The sequence below is a fragment of the Lactuca serriola genome, chromosome 5 (assembly GCF_051521515.1).
Source record: "Lactuca serriola cultivar US96UC23 chromosome 5, Lser_US96UC23_V15, whole genome shotgun sequence".
In the NCBI taxonomy this organism is placed as follows: domain Eukaryota; kingdom Viridiplantae; phylum Streptophyta; class Magnoliopsida; order Asterales; family Asteraceae; genus Lactuca; species Lactuca serriola.
In genome coordinates this window covers 158,636,719-158,656,785 of record NC_136412.1, presented here as the reverse complement: position 1 = coordinate 158,656,785, position 20,067 = coordinate 158,636,719, and the positions used below count along the sequence as shown (strand labels likewise).

The 20,067-nt window shown below is 38.3% G+C and overlaps 1 pseudogene; it reads right to left on the bottom strand.

Annotated features, from left to right (window-relative positions):
* Positions 1-16,884: 16,884 nt before the first annotated feature.
* On the bottom strand, positions 16,885-18,633 carry LOC145053179 (UDP-glycosyltransferase 71E1 pseudogene; annotated as a pseudogene).
* Between the last annotated feature and the right edge of the window lie 1,434 nt (positions 18,634-20,067).

Sequence of the window (20,067 nt, the reverse complement as noted above, 5' to 3'; positions counted from 1 at the left end):
GTTTTCGCCCTCAAGATTTGGCGTCATTACTTCTATGGGGTTCGTTGTACCATTTACATGGACCACAAGATCCTGAAGTATCTCATGGATAAGCCAAATATGAATATGAGGCAGTGTTGGTGGCTTGATGTGGTAATGCATTATGATTGCGAGATCCTTTACCACCCGGGGAAGGACAATATCGTGGCCGACGCGCTTAGCTGCAAGGCGGCGCCGATCAGGGATATATGTATGAGGATGACGGTTGTGACTCCGCTGTTAGAGCGAATTCGGGAGGCCCAACAAGAGGACATGAAGGAGGAACACCATAATAGTGAGCGTATTGTGGGTCAGATTTCCTCCTTTGATTATGACAGTCGTGGATTGTTGACGCTACACCGTAGAGTGTGGGTCCCATATCATGGGGGTGTGCGCCAGATATTGATGGAGGAGGTGCACAAATCCAGGTTTTCTATTCATCCCGGGGCGACGAATATGTACAGGGATCTTTGTCTTGATTATTGGTGTCCTTGCATGAAGAGGGACGTAGCTTGGTTTGTTTAGAGATACTTGACCTTCAGGAAGGTCAAGGCCGAGCAGCAGAGGCCGCACGGCAAGATGCAGCCGTTGGACTTTCCCATGTGGAAATGGGAAGATATTGTTGGATTAGTGTCTAAGTCCATAACTATAACGGGTATGTACTTGAACCGATTGGCTTGGTCCATTTGGGTTGCATGGCATCGGAACAATTTGGATAGACTTTTGTGAGAAAAGGATCATTATTATTTGTTAATATCTTATAAGTTCTAATATATTAATATATTTAATTAGTAATGATCAAGAATTAATTTGGAATTAATTTTGTGATCAAAAGGAGACTAATTAACTATATGGGGATTGATTGTGTAAATCATTCATTCTTATATATGTGGGCTTATGATCTATAGTTCTTCATGTTGGGCTAAACCCATGGAGTAACTCATGGATACTCCATGGAGGTTTTAACCCATGGATCATGAAGAATATGGAAAGACATGAGTTACATGGTGTAACCCTAACATCCACCATATATAAGGACCCCATGGCTCAAGAAATTGGCACTAGTGTGTGTACACATGAGGGCTAGCCGATTTGAGCATAGGAACCTTTTCTCTCAAGTAATTCCAAGTTGTTGGTGATGTTGTGTGAACCATTTGAGGTGTCACACTTGAGGCACTAGGCTCTTAAGCTCCATGGAATCAAGCTACAACAAAGAGGTATGTAATTCTACTAGAATTTATATTAAATGTACTTCATATTATGCTAGTTAGAACAATACCTTGGAAAATTGATATTTGCATGTATAATAGAGAAAACATTGATCCAAGGTATTTAGGGTTGCATGTACACCATAGGAGTGTTAGAATGCTCAAAACCCTTCAGTGGTATCAGAGACTAGGCTTGTTTTCTTTTATACTTGATGCAAATTGCTAAAAAAAAGCTGAAAAAATTGAATTTTTTGCTGTCTGGAAAGGGTACTCGACGAGTCCATTGAGGGACTCAATGAGTCCATGAGCAAATTCATCGAACTCGTCGAGTTGGTTCATGCAATCAACGAGGTGGACCCCCAAACAACATATTTTCGAGGTTTTTGGCTGGAATTGGACTAGGAAAATTACCCTAAGCTGTCTTTGAACTTGTAAACCTATTTTTGATGTGGTAATGTTCATGCTAATCCAATTTCATAGATAATTGTTAATAGATTCATGTTTTGTATTAGTTTAATGGTTAGGCTAACTTCATGAAAAGTGTTTGATTTGAATTATCTTGTTCTTATGAGTTGATTTAAATTAATAGAAAAGTTATGTGATAATATGTTTTCAATCCTAATCAATCTAAAAGTTGTTCATAATATGTGTTTTTATAACTTGTCCTCAAGTTATATGAAAACTCACATTTATGATTATTAAAACTCATAAGATTTCCATAAGTTATGAAAAATGGAGAGTCTCATTTTTAAATGTTTTAAAGTCTTCCATAACTTGGCCTCAAGTTATGGAACTTGAAGAGTTTTTTCATTAAAACTACTTTAGACACATAAGTTATGGAATTGAAAAGTTTTTGAATAGTTCAAAACTTGCCCTCAAGTTTTGAAATTTGTATAGTTTCCCCTCATGAATACTTTAGTTCCAAGTTAAGCCCTTGGAATTTTAAAAGTTAAAATTCAACCCTTATACTTTATAGTATTATAAGTTAATATATATATATATATATATATATATATATATATATATATATATATATATATATATATATATATATATATATATATATATATATAAAAGCAAGTCAGTCTTACCGTTAGTAGGCCTCATTCACGAAGCTGGTCTATAAGGAGGGTATAAGGTTACAGCCTATAAAATGGCAGTTTAATGGGTGTCCACTCTCACCCACCGCTTCCTTGACTGGTTGTGGGTCGTTAGCCGAACGGGTAGGACAAGGACTAGAATTCTCCCTTCATTAAAAGTATTAATGATTAATACTAAGTAACTAAACTATTATGAATTCCCATTCTTAGTTACTTAGAAAAATGTGAATTTTGTGCTAACCCATGAAATTACACTTTGCACTTTGCTTAAGTCGGTTAGTGGAGTGTGTGTGGTTAACCAACACACTAGCTTGATTTAACAAAGTAGGAAAAGCTTAACTTAATGTTTATCATAGTATCTGTGGAGCGCGTGTGGTTAACCGACACATCGATTTAGGGGTAAATATTAAGGGTACCAAATAAATTTGCATGGTTATTCACACCTTGTATTGTGATCCTCGGCATCTCAGTCACAAAACTTGAGAGGGCACAATCGAGATTGAAACATGCCATTGAAAAGTTCAATGAATATCAAAAGATCTAGGAGTTTCAAATCTAATTAAAACCTAATAAATTATTTCGTTTTTCATGGTGGAAATTTGTGAATCATCATTCGCCTACCTTCAAATATTCTATCTCTTGGATTACAACATCCCTCTTCCATGTTATAAAATATTGTGTTGGGTCCTAGCCTTAATATTTCATATTGGGTGTTATATTAAGGAATTTAAATTAACTACCTGAAAGATCTGAGAGAAGGTAAAAAAGTTTGACTCTAATTCAAGTAAGTCCACTATGTAACTCTCTTAAGTTCCTATTTGAAGATTCTTAATACATTTTGATGTATGGCAAGATCAAGCAAATGGAAGGAAACTTAAAGGAAGAGTATGTTGAATCTGATCGCGAAGATGGATTTCAATCGCATGGTTCGAAGATCGGATTCTTGAGCTACTACTTAGGAGTTATGATCAGATTTGCTAGAAAAATATGTAATAGCATAGTTTTCATTTGAAGTTGCATTGTAAGGAAAAAGTTTTTTTCTGCATTTTTAAATAAATAAAATTTTGTTTTATTTTATTATATCTCCTTGCAATGGCATTTATGAAAAATTGATGTTTGTATGTTTCTAGCAATAATGGAAATATGAATTTGATTCTTTCATTTGTGGTAGTGTCTAAATTTACAAAATAAGTAAAGATTCTCATCACCCAAGTTTCAATTGGACAGAAACTTGGAATCGTGCAAGTTGTATGATGAATGAGAATTTTTCATCTTTGGAAAATTAAGACTAATTTCTTGTTCACATGTATATGTGAGTCAAGTGAAGGACAAAGGGATCGAGTACACTTGGTTGTGCGCTGGTCACGCCCACCACAAAAGATCGATAAGACTAGTCGTCATGATTTACTAAAGTTTAGTAAATATGGTTATACTTAAAAGGTCAAGTATAATTCTGAAGCATTGGAAAAGTTTCGATTTATGGCAGAACGAATGAGAAGAATCAAATTTGGTAGAAAGATAAAAGTTTCTCAAATCTGAAAAGATGGGAGTACTTAGTATCATGTTTTATTATCATTTTAATGATTGTGAGACCATATCACAATTCTTCCTCTAAGGACATCTTAGTGCATTCTTATGGCTAAGAAGATGAGTCATGAATTGTTGAAATGGTTAAATCAAGAAGATGAGTCATACTTCGTTTCAAACAATTCTTAGAGTCATACTCCAAGATTGTAAACTGAGTGACATATCTTAAAGAAAGGTTTATCAACACTAGTCAAATGTAAGAGTAAAGAGTGTCCTACTCTTGTACATTTGAAATTGGTAAGTTATGATGTTTTGGATAAAACAAAGACCAACTAAGGCCAATTGTGTGAAGTGTTTGTCTTGATAAAGAATCTACACTATCTATTAAATATTTGGCAAGTGAGTCCTATATGTCAAGAGGATAGTGGGAGTCTTAAAGATCTAGAAAAAGCTTCAAGATCTAATCAAGAATAAAAACCTGTAGTTTATCACTAGCACACGACATGAGGTTTATAACCTATCGTGTTGGCATATTTCTATTTTTGTGCCCATTCCAATTAAAGTTAGCTTTGCATATGAGCTTTGAGAGTTCTCAATTGGTTGCATAACAACTTGGAAGCAACGGCAGGCCCTTGTGCTGCCAGGTGGAAAGAAGTTGAGACTGCACAAGTGCAATCCATCTGAGTTTAGATTTGTGACTAACCTTTTCTTGAGATTATGGTTTTGACAAATTCACATGGATAGGAACACATACACCATAAAATCTAAGTGTCATAAGGTTTCTCTCCGATTCATGAAAATGATGGTGAGGAAACGCTTTCACTAAGTAGATTTTAAGTAGATAGCAATTGTGATATTTGCATTCTCAAAGTCGTTAGTGGAGCGTATGTGGTTAACCGACACACTAACATGGACTTGTGAGGAATGGCAAAGGTCTAAACAATTTGTAACAACCCGTTATCCCGGGCATTATAAACCGAGTCTTGTAACCCCTTTTGAATGTAATGGGAATATCATCGATAAATGAATTGTTCAAAAGCTCTGATTTGGAGTACGCTATGTAGTAGATATCGTCTTAAAGGTTCCAAATAAATAAAGAACACTAAAATCTGAGTTATGGCGAAGAAGCTATGACCATTCTAAGATTTCTGTCAAAACCGACAACACCGATCAAACGAAAAACGCAAAGTTTCAATACGATAACATTTAGCCTTAGGTATCTAAATGAAAGTCATAGATAACATTAAACCGTGAGCGTACACAAAAAGAACGTCCAAATCTGACTTCGCATGAGGAAGTTATGATTTTTCAAAGAAATTCCTTAAAAACGATTAGTTATAAAATAAATAATAAAAATAATTTTGGAATTTGCCAACGGAGTCTAAACGAAAGTTGTAGATCGTAGTCTCACCTACGCGTGGATATAAAGACCATCGAAAACGGAGTTCGTATGAAGAAGATATGGATTTTTGAAGTTTATTAAATAAATTAATTATTTATTTAATTCAAAATTCGGATATTATCTGAAGAGGAGTCAGCGTCCTTCTCCGAAGTACGCGCTGCGTACTCCTGTACGCCCCGCGTAACCGAGAGGATTGGCCTCGGATCGTCCACGTCGCCATATCCGAGGAATCCGATCCATCCGACCCGCCCGACCCGTCCGACCCGACGTCCCATCCGACCCGGCGTCCCATCCGACCCACCTCCCCAGCAACCCGTCCCATCCGACCCGAGAACCCAAGAACCCGTCCCATCCGAACCGAGGCAGTCGAGGCTTCGGTCATGCATGACGTACGCGTACGCAGCGCGTACGAGCGTACGCCCCGCGTACCGAGGCAGACCTGCCTTCCTATAAATAGAATGCGAGGGTTTCCAAAGAAGGGGTTCATTTCTCTTCTCTCTCTCAGCATTTCCTCGTTTTCCGTGTCCGTTCAAACCCGAAGCTCTGGTCTTTTTGGCTCAAGTCCCGAAGGCCGATTCTACTCCCGAGATTCCCGAGAATCCCAAGAAAAATCAGTTTCCCGAGACGAAACTCTGCTCGGTTTTCCACCTCACAATCTTCAAACTATCAAGTGAGTTCATATCCCCTTTGAACACTCTTTAAATACATTTTAAATGTTTTATACTCTTTTTGGGGAGGAATACAAGTTAACACATGACTAAATTCGTGTGAAACATTAACCTTTTGATATACTTTTCATACTGTTGTTTTAACTATCTTGTGAAGTTATTATGATACAAAACCCCTCACAACACAGCTTTACCCTCTTTGGGATATAATATGTTTATAAATAGAAATATGTTTTATTTATACGTTTACATACAAACACATCATATCAAGGGTAACATTCTTTACTAAGTCATTTCATGCATTCAAAGAACTTATGATTATGCTTTGTCAAACATTGTGAAAGAGGTTAAACTTTGCATACAAACTACTACCTTATTACGGACTTAGTTGAGAATCCATGAGTCGTGTATATCTTCAAACGTTACTTTCTTTATTAGAAAATAATGCTACAAGTCCTGTCTATAACCAGAGTCTCCCGTTCGGAGAACGTGTCAAATGTGTATAGATCTATACGGGAAGTCATGATCCCGCGCCCTGACTGTTAGCTACAGTCCGTCTTTTGGGGTGACAGTTGTCATAACGCTACGACGCCTGAAGAACGTCGCTACAGGCATATTATGTTTAGTATGGTTATAAAACTCATCGGATATACAATTATTATGGTATTATGCTTTTATGAACAAGTAGTCATTAAAACTACTCTTCATTTAATAAGGGTGATTTTCGTATAGCTTTACTATGTAAAACTATGACACGACTTACAAGCACGTCGCTTGCTTGCAATTTTCGGTCTTCAAGACTGCCAGTTATGTCAGGAAAATAAGGGTTTTTCCTGTATACAAAACAAACAACTAATAGGAAAATAAGGGATTTTCTCGGTACAAATAGTTGCAATTTACATCATGAACATCCATATGCATCTCATACTTTTATAGGGAAAATAAGGGTTTTTCTGAAAAACATGCAAACACTTTCGAATGGCATACATCTTCTCAAAACACTACTTATGAACTCACCAACTTAAATGTTGACACTTTTTCTTTGAAATAACTTGTATTCACAGGAAACCGCTAGCCAGGTAGCAACTACTTCTGAAGACTAACGCACTGGCGTTAGTAACATATTTTGGATCGCCATTTTATATTTGATTTCTTTTGCAAACATGTAACACCTGCAATCATGTAAACTTTTCAAACATATTTATATTATGGTGGTGTGAACTTTCCTTTCTATGAACTGTTATGATACTGAATATGACGTCCTCCGCCCCCGAACGATTCCGCCGTTCTGGTTTGGGGGTGTGACACAATTGAGACTATGATTACGACATCCTTTTTCATAGTTCTGAAATTGTTTAGACACACATGTGTGCTATCTAAGGATAGGTGTATGATTTTGTTAAAGTTTTATCAAAGGATCTTGTATTAGAAATCTGCACTTTGGTAAGAAAGTCAATAAAGTATTGGTTTCTAGAAGTCGAGTTGATTTCTGAGTACATGTCAAAGTTAGTGGGAGCATAAGTGTTATGCTAATAAGCATCATGTTAGTGGGAGCATGATAATTATGATAAGTGTTGCAAGTTAGCAATGTTAATTATAGAAAACAAAATGTTTCAATTGGGAAAAAGTTGTTTTGCTATAATTAAGGGAGAGGAAATTATACTTCATTTCAAATCTAAAAGCTTATATAGTGAGATTTTAATCAAATTTAGTCATGTATATATATATGAATGTTATGTTGGATTGGTTCAACATAAGGAAATTCTATATATGGGAACATTATTTGCGTTCTAAATTTTGATTATGATTACGACATCCCTTTTCATAATCTGAATTATGAGAACATGGCAAATAGAAATAGAAATATTATAGCAAAAGACTGGTCTAGTATCATGTCTTTATGTGAGACATCATGAATCGTGTCCCATATGCTTCGAATATAGGATCAATTGCATGTGCTATAATATTCATCATTTCTAAATTTTCCAAATTCCTAGAGCATTAAGAGGAAAAAAAAGTACTAGAACTAGATATGACTAATTTGATTAAGCAATTGTCGAGGACAATCTAAGGTTTACCAAATATTGGTTGCTCAGGGACAGTTGGAAGTATAGTGTTAATTTTGGAAGGATCATATTGACATATTTTGAAAAGAGGCAACTCTTGTTCAGGAGTGATGGTCAAAATGGGAATATGGATTTGTCTCCATAGGTGGAAGTTATTCAATCTGTGTAAGATTAGGAAACTTAATGCAAGAAGGATGTTCAAAGCAATGTACTTTGAATATGAGACTTCGTTTCCATGAAGTTGATCTCCATTGGAATACTCTGTAATGTTTGTTGACAACTCTTTGTAACTTTGTGCATAATCATCACAAGAGGATCAATGCATATAAGTTTAGAATCTAACAGATTTAGGTAAATGGCAGAAATTTGGAATTCTTGCATTTGCGGTAAGGATTTGGGATTGTGAAATGAGAATCATTGAAATTATGTTCCATCGATCTATTTCACAAACTAAATATCATAGACAAACTTAGTGTGCATACTTAGTGTATGACATAACTAATGTTTGGAAAAACATAGTGTGCATACTTGGTGTATAGCATAACTAGTGTTTAGAAAACATAATGTACATGCTTAGAGCATGGGAAAACTATTCTTTTAATTCAAGTATAGAGTTGATAGTTGAAACAGTATACAGTGAATAATGTGTCAATATGGTGATAAATAAAAGGTGTTCTATTTATATTCATAGGTTCTGAGACCATATTGGATTCGATTATTCTTGTGTTTCACTTTGCATGTTTTGACTTCCAGAATAACTAGGTCGTTCTTCCTGAATGACTAAGTTATTCAAATCATCCACAGTCGGTCATAAGTTGGAAGTAGATATGAATCAAGACTGTTATGAAGTTGTTTTGTAGATGTCCAAGGTAGTGGACATAGCAGGAGTTGTTGCAGCATTCATGAGTGCTCATAATTATGAGTATTGAATTAAACCCACACTCATTTGACTCACTTCATGGATTTTTTCACGAGTGATCATGAGACGATAATATCTTATATTCTTCAAACCTAGAGATATGAGTTGTTGCATATGAGTTGGTTATACATTGATTGTACAAAAACGCATTGGTAACTCGATGTTATAAAACATGCCTTTGTGTATGATTCAATAAGTAGTAGAACAAGCATATGAGTCGAAGTTTATCCATTCCTTTTACCCTTAAAGGGATAAAAGCGATATCTGTGGGCCCCTCGATGATTTAGTGATGACACCTCGAGGTGCTTGGCCAAGCCAGGACTGATTTGATTTGTTCAATTAGTTGGTTGTCATAAATCGGAAGTCGGGAAACAACAAATGGATACAGAGAATGATTATAATTCATGTCTCAGTCCATATGCTATCTAGAATGGAGGAATATATGATCCATTATCTAATGGACATGTCATTGATTTGTTCTGAGTTTGACAACAACTTTTAAGAGCTACGATTGCTAGTCGGGTTTTGGAATCATACGCAATAATAGTTTTAGTCTCATCCAAGTGGGAGACTGTTGGATGAGTGTCTAAGTCCATAAATATAATTGGTATGTACTTGACCTGATTGGCATGGTCCATTTGGGTTCCATGTCATCGAAATAATTTGGATAGACTTTTGTGAGAAAAGGATAATTAAGATTTGTTCATATCTTATAAGTTCTAATATATTAATATGAAATCATATTATTTAATTAGTGTTGATCAAGAATTAATTTGGAATTAATTTTTTGATCAAAAGGAGACTAATTAAATATATGAGGATTGATTGTGTAAATCATTCATTCTTATATATGTAGGCTTATGATCCATAGTTCTTCATGTTGGGCTAAACCCATGGAGTAAGCCATGGATACTCCATGGAGGTTTTAACCCATGGAGCATGAAGAATATGGAAAGACACGAGTTACATGGTTTAACTCTAATAGCCACCATCTATAAGGACCCCATGGCTTAAGAAATTAGCACTAGTGTGTGTACACATGAGGGCTAGCCGATTTGAGCATAGGAACCTTTTCTCTCAAGTTATTACAAGTTGTTGGTGATGTTACGTGAACCATTTGAGGTGTCATACTTGAGGCACTAGGCTCTTAAGCTCCATGGAATCAAGCTACAACAAAGAGGTATGTAATTTTACTAGAATTTATATTAAATGTACTTCATATTATGCTAGTTAGAACAATACCTTGGAAAATTGATATTTGCATGTATAATAGAGAAAACATAGATCCAAGGTATTTAGGGTTGCATGTACACCTTATGAGTGTTAGAATGCTCAAAACCCTTCAGATATTACTATGGATTTCATCACAAAGCTTCCCAGGACTGCATAGGGAATGGATTCGATTTGGGTCATCGTGGATCGGTTGACCAAGAGTGCCCATTTCATACCCATCCAGGAGAGCATCTCAGTCGAGAAGTTGGTCGATATCTACATTTGAGAGGTAGTAGCTCGGCACGGAGTGCCAGTCTCAGTGGTTTCGGACTGAGACGTACAGTTTACTTTCAGATTCTGGAAGAAGTTTCACGACCAGTTGGGTACTTGTCTACACTTCAACACTGATTTTCACCCGCAGACGGATGGTCAGAGCGAGCGGACTATCCAGACTCTAGAGGACATGCTGCGGGCATGTGTTTTATACTTCGGAGGTAGTTGGGATACTTACCTTCCTTTCGATGAGTTCTCTTATAATAACAGCTATCATGCGAGTATTGATTGTCCTCCTTTCGAGATGTTGTATGGGATGAAGTACAAGACCCTGATATGCTGGGGTGAGGTTGGTCAGAGGGTCATGGGGAGTAACAAAATGGTACTCAAGACTACAGAGAGGATCCAGCAGGTTCGGAGCAGACTTCAGACTGCTCAGAGTCGGCAGAAAAGTTATGCCGACAAGCGTCGACCAGACCTGGAGTTCCAGGTCAGGGATATGGTACTCCTGAAAGTGTCGCCTTGGAAGGGCGTCATTCGATTCAGGAAGCAGGGCAAGTTGGGCCCCAGGTATATTGGACCTTTCAGAGTTGTAGCCCGGGTGGATAAGGTGGCATATCGACTGGACCTATCGGCCGAACTCAGTCAGATTCACACTACGTTCCACGTCTCCCAGTTACGGAAGTGTCTGGTGGACGATTCGACAGTGGTGCCTTTGGAGGATATTCAGGTGGATGACAGTCTGAACTACATCGAGCAGCCAGTGGCAATCCTCGATAGGAAGTTGAAGGATCTGAGGAACAAGAGGGTGGAGCTGGTAAAGGTGTAGTGGCAGCACCGCAAGGGCTCGAAATGGACTTGGGAGTCGGAGGACGAGATGAGGGAGCACTACCCCGAGCTTTTACCGGACTCAGCGGCAGACTTCGAGGACGAAATCTAAAATACGTAGGGGAGATTTGTAACACCCGATCCCTGGTATGTATTTAAATTCAAGAAATGTAGCAATTTACCCTGGGACTCAACGAGTTGACTCATCGAGTAGACTCATCATTTATTGAGGGTTTAAGTTGCCTACTCGACGAGTCAGGAGACTGACTCGGTGAGTAGGAGCTGTCTGAGTGAAACCCTAAATTTGAGGGTTTGCATCCTATTTAAACACTTTATGAGGACTCCATCCCAGCCTCCATCACCTCCATACCCTGTTAACAAAACCCTAAGCCTTATTTAAGTGTTCTTGAGCTTTTTGGTTCCATTTTTGTGTGATTGAAGCTTGAAAAGGAGAAGAAAGCTTGTGAGACCAAGAGGGAGCAAGAAGATCAAGAGTTTTGGGCATATTTCCAGCTTATTTGAGGTATAAAGCTGAAACCTTGGCTACTCCTCGCTTAGATCTTGATTTTGGGATATTTTCTATATCTTTCTAAGTATTAGTGAAGTTATATTCGGGATTGGGGGTAGAAGTGGGTTTGTGCTTCAGATTTGGAACCATTGAGGGTTCCCATGGCATAAAGGTGCCAACTTTATGGCCATGGGAGACCATGCATCTTGTAGACCGCTTTTTATGGCTTTTTGTGCCAAAGGCCCCATTCATGTACATCAAGTTTGAAGCTTTACGTATAAAATGGACCCTAGGAGGCCAGATCTATGGTTTTGACACGTTAAGACCCATCATAATCGACTTTATAGTTTTGGAAATAGAGGGACTCGGCGAGTCGGGGTGCATTTTCCACCAAATCCTTCTTTTTTGGACCAGTTGTTATGATCGAAGGTTTCCCCAGTTGTTTAGGTTCACTAGGGACCTGGAAATCATAGGACTCGGCGAATAGATGAACAGACTCAGCGAGTTCAAGGCAATGTCACAACCACATGAAGACGGACTCGGCGAGTTCAAAGGGAACTCAGCGAGTCATAGACTAAACATCTTCTTATGGATGAAGATGAACTCAGCGAGTTCAAGGACGAACTTGGCGAGTCGGTTGAAGATTGTCACATCGTTGAAGATTGTCCGATGTGTTGTTGAAGGCGAACTCGTCGAGCTCTTTCTAGACTCGACGAGTAGGGACGGGAGTATGACATTTTGTGGAAAGGGGGACTCGACGAGTTGACGGGCTCGCTCGACGAGTCGAGTCAACCAGATGTTGACTTTGACCAAATGTTGACTTTGACCATGGATTCGACTTAGACTTTGACTTGGACTGGGTGACCCTTATAAGGGTTACGAGTATGAGTTGATAACTTAGAAGAGTTGTCGTGTAGGGATTGAGGAGACGGGGAGAGTTGCTTTCCACACCAAGATCAGTGCAAACACTACACAACTTCGAGGCGAGTTTCCTCCTAGTAGGGGTGGGTCTACATCCACAATGCTGGCCCACAAGTAAGAGTGTTGGATAGATGATTGTCTTTGTGACAATTATCTAGGATTGATATGCAACATGTTTACCGTGCTTGAGGTGATTATTGTACTTGACATGCTTATTGCGCCTTATATGTGTTAGCAGTATTAGGGGGTGTAATAGTCCCCGGTTACCGGTTGAAAGATACCGAAGGGGAAGTTAGTTCCCAGTTACCGGTTGAAAGATATCGAAGAGGAGTCCAACTCCCGGTTACGCCTGGCATTTACCGGTTGGAAGATATCGATGATTATGCATTATTGTATATGGGTATGATGGGGGAGCTCACTAAGCTTTATGCTTACGGTTTTTAGTTTTGGTTTCAGGTACATCTTCATCTAAGGAAAGGAGCCTGCGGTGTAGCAGCGCATCACACACTTGCACATGATTTCTGCATTTGAGAACCTGGGATTTGTACTCTGATATTACACTATTTGATGGAATGATTTTGGAGGCTTATGACTTGTGATTTTAAGTTAAAGGATTGTAATGCTGTTTTTGATGACTATTTTTATAAGTAATATATTTTAAGACAAAAAATTTTGGGTCTCGGTTTTAGGATGTTCCAAATTGGTTAATGGTTCATAAATTTAATTGCTTTCGTACTTGAACTTCTGGCCTGATACAAAGTCTACTGAAGGTGGTCAAAATTGATAATAAATTGAAGAATAGTCATAAGTATTTGATCAATATTAGTTATGAAGGGCTTCGTGATCTTTAATTCAATATTTGCTTCGTTATGGTTCTCATTAGGCTATATAACTTCACCACTTCTTATTTGGAGAGTTTTTTTTATTCAAAGGAGGAAACTTTATCTCCTACATTTGGTATCAGAGCCCTAGGCTCGTGGGATCATCATAAGTTGTTATATGTGAACCATAGAGCTCTCTGTGAGCCGAACAAAGCTCTATAAGCCGAATTCAAATCAAGAAATATGTGTGATTAAATCCATATATGATATATATGTGATAGAGTTTTTGTAGACCAATATGTGTGAGTTGAAGGAAAGGCTATGTGTTGGATCGAAGTTTTAGGTGAACCAAGAAGATAAGTAACTTGTGTGGTCAAACTAGTCAAAGTGAAAAGGAAAAATAGATTTGTGTGATCAGAAAATGAGAACTTTGTGCACCAGCAACTGTGTGACTGCATTGAAGAGAGGAAGAAGATTTGAAATAACCCAGATGTGTGAGATATGTGTTGGTTGCTACTGTACCAGAGAAGATGGCCAATATGAAACATATGGTATTTTATGTTCGTTTTTCAGTCTCTATGAAGGACGTTGTCGATTTTTTTTGTTTGCAGGTCTGGCTCGTATAGTAGGTTCGTGAAGCAGGTGGTGTTTCATGGTGGGTATTAGGCTGCTGGTGCAGAATCCGGTAAAGGTGATGGTTGTGTTGGTATGGAATCCAGCGGCGATGTAACTTGGATGAACAAAGAAGAGAAGGCGAAGAAAAAAACTGCCAAGGTGATGATTGGTAGATTTTGATTTAAGTGTGAAGAACAGAAGATGGTGCAGCAGGTGGCTGGGGTTTATTGTCGTTTGATTTTCCGTTTTTGCAGGTGGCAGTTGGTCGAGAATGCTAGGTGTATGGACAAGTCAGAATTAAGGGGGTCATTATTATGTTCACTTATCACTTTAGTCAAAAATGGTGATCGGGCTTAGTCAGACTTAGTTATTTTCAACATATTAATTAGATTTAAAGCTCTGGTCAATTGTTTGTTTTCCTTTTTAAGCTATCAGGAGTGGTAGGGAAAAGACGCGTGGGAGCTGACGTGTCAGCCCCCTTCACGCGTGAACACCGCCCCACCTTCTGGTGGGTGTTTTGTTCCGTGGAGCTGAAGATGGGTGAAGACGATGGATTTGATTGGGTGCTTATTTTTGACCGTTGCTTTATTGACCGTTTGTAAAAAAAAATTAATTAATTAATTAATTACTAACAATTCTCTCTCTCTCTCTCTCTCTCTCTCTATATATATATATATATATATATATATATATATATATATATATATATATATATCAACATATATTTCACCTTTCAAACACACACCAAACTTTGAACACAAACAGATATACTCTCATTCAAAAAATACACTTTCCTCCATGGATCCAAACCAAAATAACCCACCCACCCCAAACACCCCAAATACTCCAAATGATCCGTTAGCAAACATTGACTATATGCAATTGTTATCATCCCCCGTTCAACAACAACCTTTATTTACCAATCTTTCATACCACCCACACTACTACCAAAACCAACCACAACCACAATTTGTTCAAACCCAATTTCAACCCTTTCAACAACAACCTCCTCCGCGATTTCAGCCCCAAACTTTCCAACAACCACAACCAAGTTCACAACCATCTCAAGTTCTATTATCGCAATCTCAACCCGTAAACCTCGACGATGAAGACGACGACGAACGGGTTCAAGAAACACAACCAAGTCGTAGAAGGCAAAAAAAATCCAAAGATTCAACAAAGAAGAAAAACACCCAATGGACCGAGGAGGAGGAGGCGACTTTAGCTAAAGCTTGGATTGCCATATCACAAGACGTGTATGTCGCCAACGCGCAATCGGGACATAGCTTTTGGAATCGTATTTTAGACCACTTCCACGCGTTATTGGGAAGGCAAACGAGCCGGACATATGATTCAGTCAATGCTAAATGGCGCGATCTTAGAGCAACGTGTACCAAATTTAATGGCGTATTTGACAATTTCAAAAATATGCATCGAAGTGGTAGCAACGATTTCAACATTTTGTCAACGGCGTTGCACCAATACAAAATTACCAACAATGGTAAACCTTTTGGCAACCAAAAAGCATGGGAAGTTTGTCGCAATGGCCCAAAATGGGTCCTTTATCCGGAAACGGCGTATTCGGTGTCTACCACTGGTTCCAACAAAAGGCCGAGAACGTCCGAGTCGGAGATCGGTGCTAACCTCGACCTCAATGATGAGTTCGACGCCACCGAGGGGGAGGGTCCATCAGACGTCCATCTTCGTCGACCACCGGGTAGGGACAAAGCGAGAAAGGCGGCTTCGTCTAGCGGAAAATCAACCAACGAGGACGTATTAGCGGAGAAAATCGAAAAAACTCTACATTTTTTAGAAAAAAAAAATTGATTCAACGGAGGAGCAACGCCGGCGACAATTGGCACTCACCAATCTTCAAATCGTAAACACAGTGCCACAACCCAATCTCGACTCGGAAAATTTAAGGGTCTTTATGAAAATTCAACAAGAAGTTCTCGACCAATATCGCAACTAGATTTGATGTTTTTTAATAATTTAGGTTTAATTTTCTAAGTATGGATTATGTTTTTTTAGTATTTTAGTTCTAATTTTCTATGTTTTAAACTATGTAATATGGTTTTAATTAATATAAAATATGTTATTTATAAAATGTTATTTATAAAATATGTTATTTATTTAATATTTTATTTATTTAACAAAATGGTAAAAAAATAAAAAAATAATGTAAAAGTGAATGTTGTTAGTGGTGACCAATTTCATAGTGGAGTGGGTTGGTGGTGAAGGTGACGTGGCGTATAGATGGCGCCACTTTTCCGGTGACTTTGTAGTGACCACTCCATATAGCCTTACTGAGGTAATATAAGGGATGACTCTAGTTTGTGTATGTTAGTTGGAAGTTAGCCTATTTAAGGGACTTCTGGATGATGAATTAATTAACCTGCACACTTTCCATATTTTTTTCTTTTTCTTTTCTCAATAAAATCACAGTTCACTTTTTTTTTTTCTTCCTTATTTGATTCAAAGGAAGAAGCTTCATCTCTTGTAGGCTGCCGTGGTGTGGGAAGGGCGACAATGTGGGGCTGTAAAGAGATTAAACATGCTTAAATGAAGGGATGTCATTTGAAACCAAAAGAAAAGAGAACAATGTGGTTATGTAGTGGTATAGAGACGTTAAAGAGCATGAAATCAAGGGCTTTTAGACAATAGTTAAGGAACAATATCGATTTTTAAGAAGGGGGTAAAGTGGGGATGAATAGATTTGGCATGTTGGGGAGCTCTGAAACTAGTGGTTCGTGAGGTTGGTTGATATTTGTCATTGAAAAATCAATTTCATTTGTAACTTTTTAAAAAACTGTTTGTCCATTTTCCAAGCTGATGCACAATCTTTTAATAATAAACAAATAAAAATGTCCAAATACCACAAAAAATATAGATACCGATAATAACTTATTCGTTGACGATAACATGATCAATAAATCGACCAATTGATGCGTGAGAAGATCCACCTTCGGAGACTGCAAACCTGCTCTTCTCCTTCATCTCTTTCACCTTCTTCCTCATCTCACCCTCGCTTATCAACCTCCTTATCCCACTCTCAATCTCCGCCGCCGACACAATAACCTCCTTCTCATTGCCACCTGGTCTCATATTGGAACGGTAATCGATTTTAATCTCCGCCGCTAATCCTAGCTCCACCACCAATTTAAAAGCATTCAGTTGTTGTTCGGCGTAGAGTGGCCAAGCTGCCACCGGTACCCCACACCATATGCTCTCCAATGTCGAGTTCCACCCACAATGTGACACGAATCCTCCGACAGAAGGGTGGGACAGCACCGCCGTCTGCGGCGCCCATCCGATCACCTTCCCCACCCCTGATGTCCGTTCAAGGAAACCCTCCGGTAGAACATCCTCGTAGTTGTCGTAGTCTTTGGGAAGACCCATCAGCTTATCCTTCGACGGCGGACGGCGGAGCGACCATAAGAACCTCTGTCCACTCTTTTCAAGTGCAACAGCTATCTCCTTCACTTGTTCCTCGTTGAAGCTTCCCATGCTACCGAAACAGAGGAACACCACCGAGCTCTCCGGCTGGTCATCTAGCCACGTCATAATCCCGTCGGCCTTACCATCGTTTGTAGAGTTTTTCAGGTTCAGTATCGGCCCCACCGGAAAAACCAGTGGGATGTTGGCGTTGCTCCTTAAAAAGGACTCCATGGCATACCTTTCGAGCTCTTCGAATGTATTTACTAGTATGCCCTTCATCCCACGATACTTTCTTGCTAGACCAATAAACGTGTTACACCCACCATCCTTATCGAACAACACCGAAGGTAAGACCTTCGCCGGGACCGGGTTGGCGTAACTCGGAAGGGACACCTCCAATTCCGAGTCTTTCAACTCAGTGACATCAAAGTCTTCGTCGTCATGCTTGGCCTGTAAGTCAAACATCAGCCCGAGTGCGGCGGCGCTTGAAGTGAAGTAAAGGTAAGTTGGAACTCCAAACTCGTTGGCAACGTCGGTCATGGCTACACAGAACATGTCGACAACGAACCCAACGAGTCGAACCGAGTGAGACTCAGTGATGCCACCGACGATATCTCTGACACGAGGCTTCTGGTTTTCGAGGAACTTGGAGATGAAGGTATTAGGTGAGATAAGGTCTTTTGTTGAGTCGTCACTCGGGATGTCGATAAAGCGTAGACGGGGAGTGGAAGTCGGAGTTTCGGTATCCGGTTTTGCTTCGAGGGGGAGGTTCATGATGATGATGGTGATGGAAAGCCGTTGATCACGGTCGAGGAGGAGTTTGGCGAGCTCCACCGTCGGTGGCAGGTGGCCGGCTCCCGGAGATGGGATGAAAACTAGTTCTGATGTGGTCATGTGTTTGTTCTTGGAAGTTGTGTGGTTGTGTTTCGATGGTTTGATTTCGTTTGTTTATATGTACGATATCTACCCACGGAGTTTAAAAAGATGACGCTATTGCATTGGTCATTATTATGGTGAGTAGCAAAATCCAATTTCACTTCTTGTAGATTGATTGATGTACTCTCGATTATTTGTTAAGATCTGAGATTGGTCATTGGTATTAGCACGGAAAGATTTTGCAGTTCCTTCTCTTACTTGGTTGATAGACATTCCTCTTTTTCTTTTTTTAGTTTGATCAAAACTTTTTGATTTTTATATTATTATTATTTTTTATATTTTATAATTTACTGTTTGGTGGAAAGTTAAATACACTCTTGGGATACATTTGATGTGTGTATATTTTCGTATAAAACTTGTTACAATATGATTTGTATCCAAATAATAGCTTTATTTTTCTTACGATAAGTTTGTATTATTTTGCTTAGCTATATTTCTCATTTATACCAATGGTGGAAAAAGATCATTTTGGAAGTTACCGTGGTGATTTACAAGTGTGTGGAGTTGAGTCGCGAGGTACCTATTGTTCTTGTTAAGTTGTGAAATTAAGATTTCTTTATAATTTATTGTTTTGAATAGTACAATCAATATATATTATTTACTATGAACTTAAAGGGCCGTGCTAAGCATGATCTATGGAGGGTATTTTGGATATTTTATAAGTCTTTTACACATTAAATTAAAAAAAGAAACATATAAGTGTCCTGACGGGGATAATGTCATGTAACACAATGAAGTTTTAGGTTACAAAATTTGACCCACTATGTTATTTTTTTGCGAAATCGGCTATCTAATTTTTACTGTACATGTTAATTAAGGCATTAGCGTTACTTTTTAATCATTCCTCCGTTAAGCAGTTATTATAAATTACACAATGGCCTCTATGATTTAAATTTCTTTTGTAGTTGGTCTTTTATCCGCTATAGTTTAAATTACGACACAACCAAAACTGCCACGTTTCTAAAATTATGGGGACCAAAGTGTAACATTGTCATTGTCTTCCCCATTAAATCTTGTTGAAACATAGTAGGCAGAAATTACCATTTCGGGTGTATCAAATTCAATCTATACCAGGCAAAAAAATCAAATTAATTATTGATTGATGGTTCATCGGATTCAATTCCATAGACATTGCATCATATTTTGTATATAATTGGTATAGCTGGACTATCTCCATTACAGTAGAAGAAAGAATACACAAAATCAAATCCATAAGATACGTAAGTTAGAAATCCTAAAGTTTATAAAAACTTGGAAAGAACACCAATTGCACAACAGTTTCAAACTGACGGCTCCCTTTAATCATATGAACACACATAATCAAAAGAAAAAATAGCCAAGTGAAGATTAACAAACCATGGTTCTTGACCGTCGTCTTTGGAGAGAACTCTACGATAAAACATATCCGAATATCTTATTTAAATCATGAGAAAATAAACCACGGATTAAGAAACTGTATCTTCCTTGGAGAGGAAGGTTTCCATCGTAAAATTGGAGTCGGAATTTCAGATCGTAAACGAGATCAAGGAGTTGTGATGATTAATTCTAGGGCATCGTTGATCATTGAGATGTTTGTTTCCAAATAGATTTGAATCTTGGATTGTAGA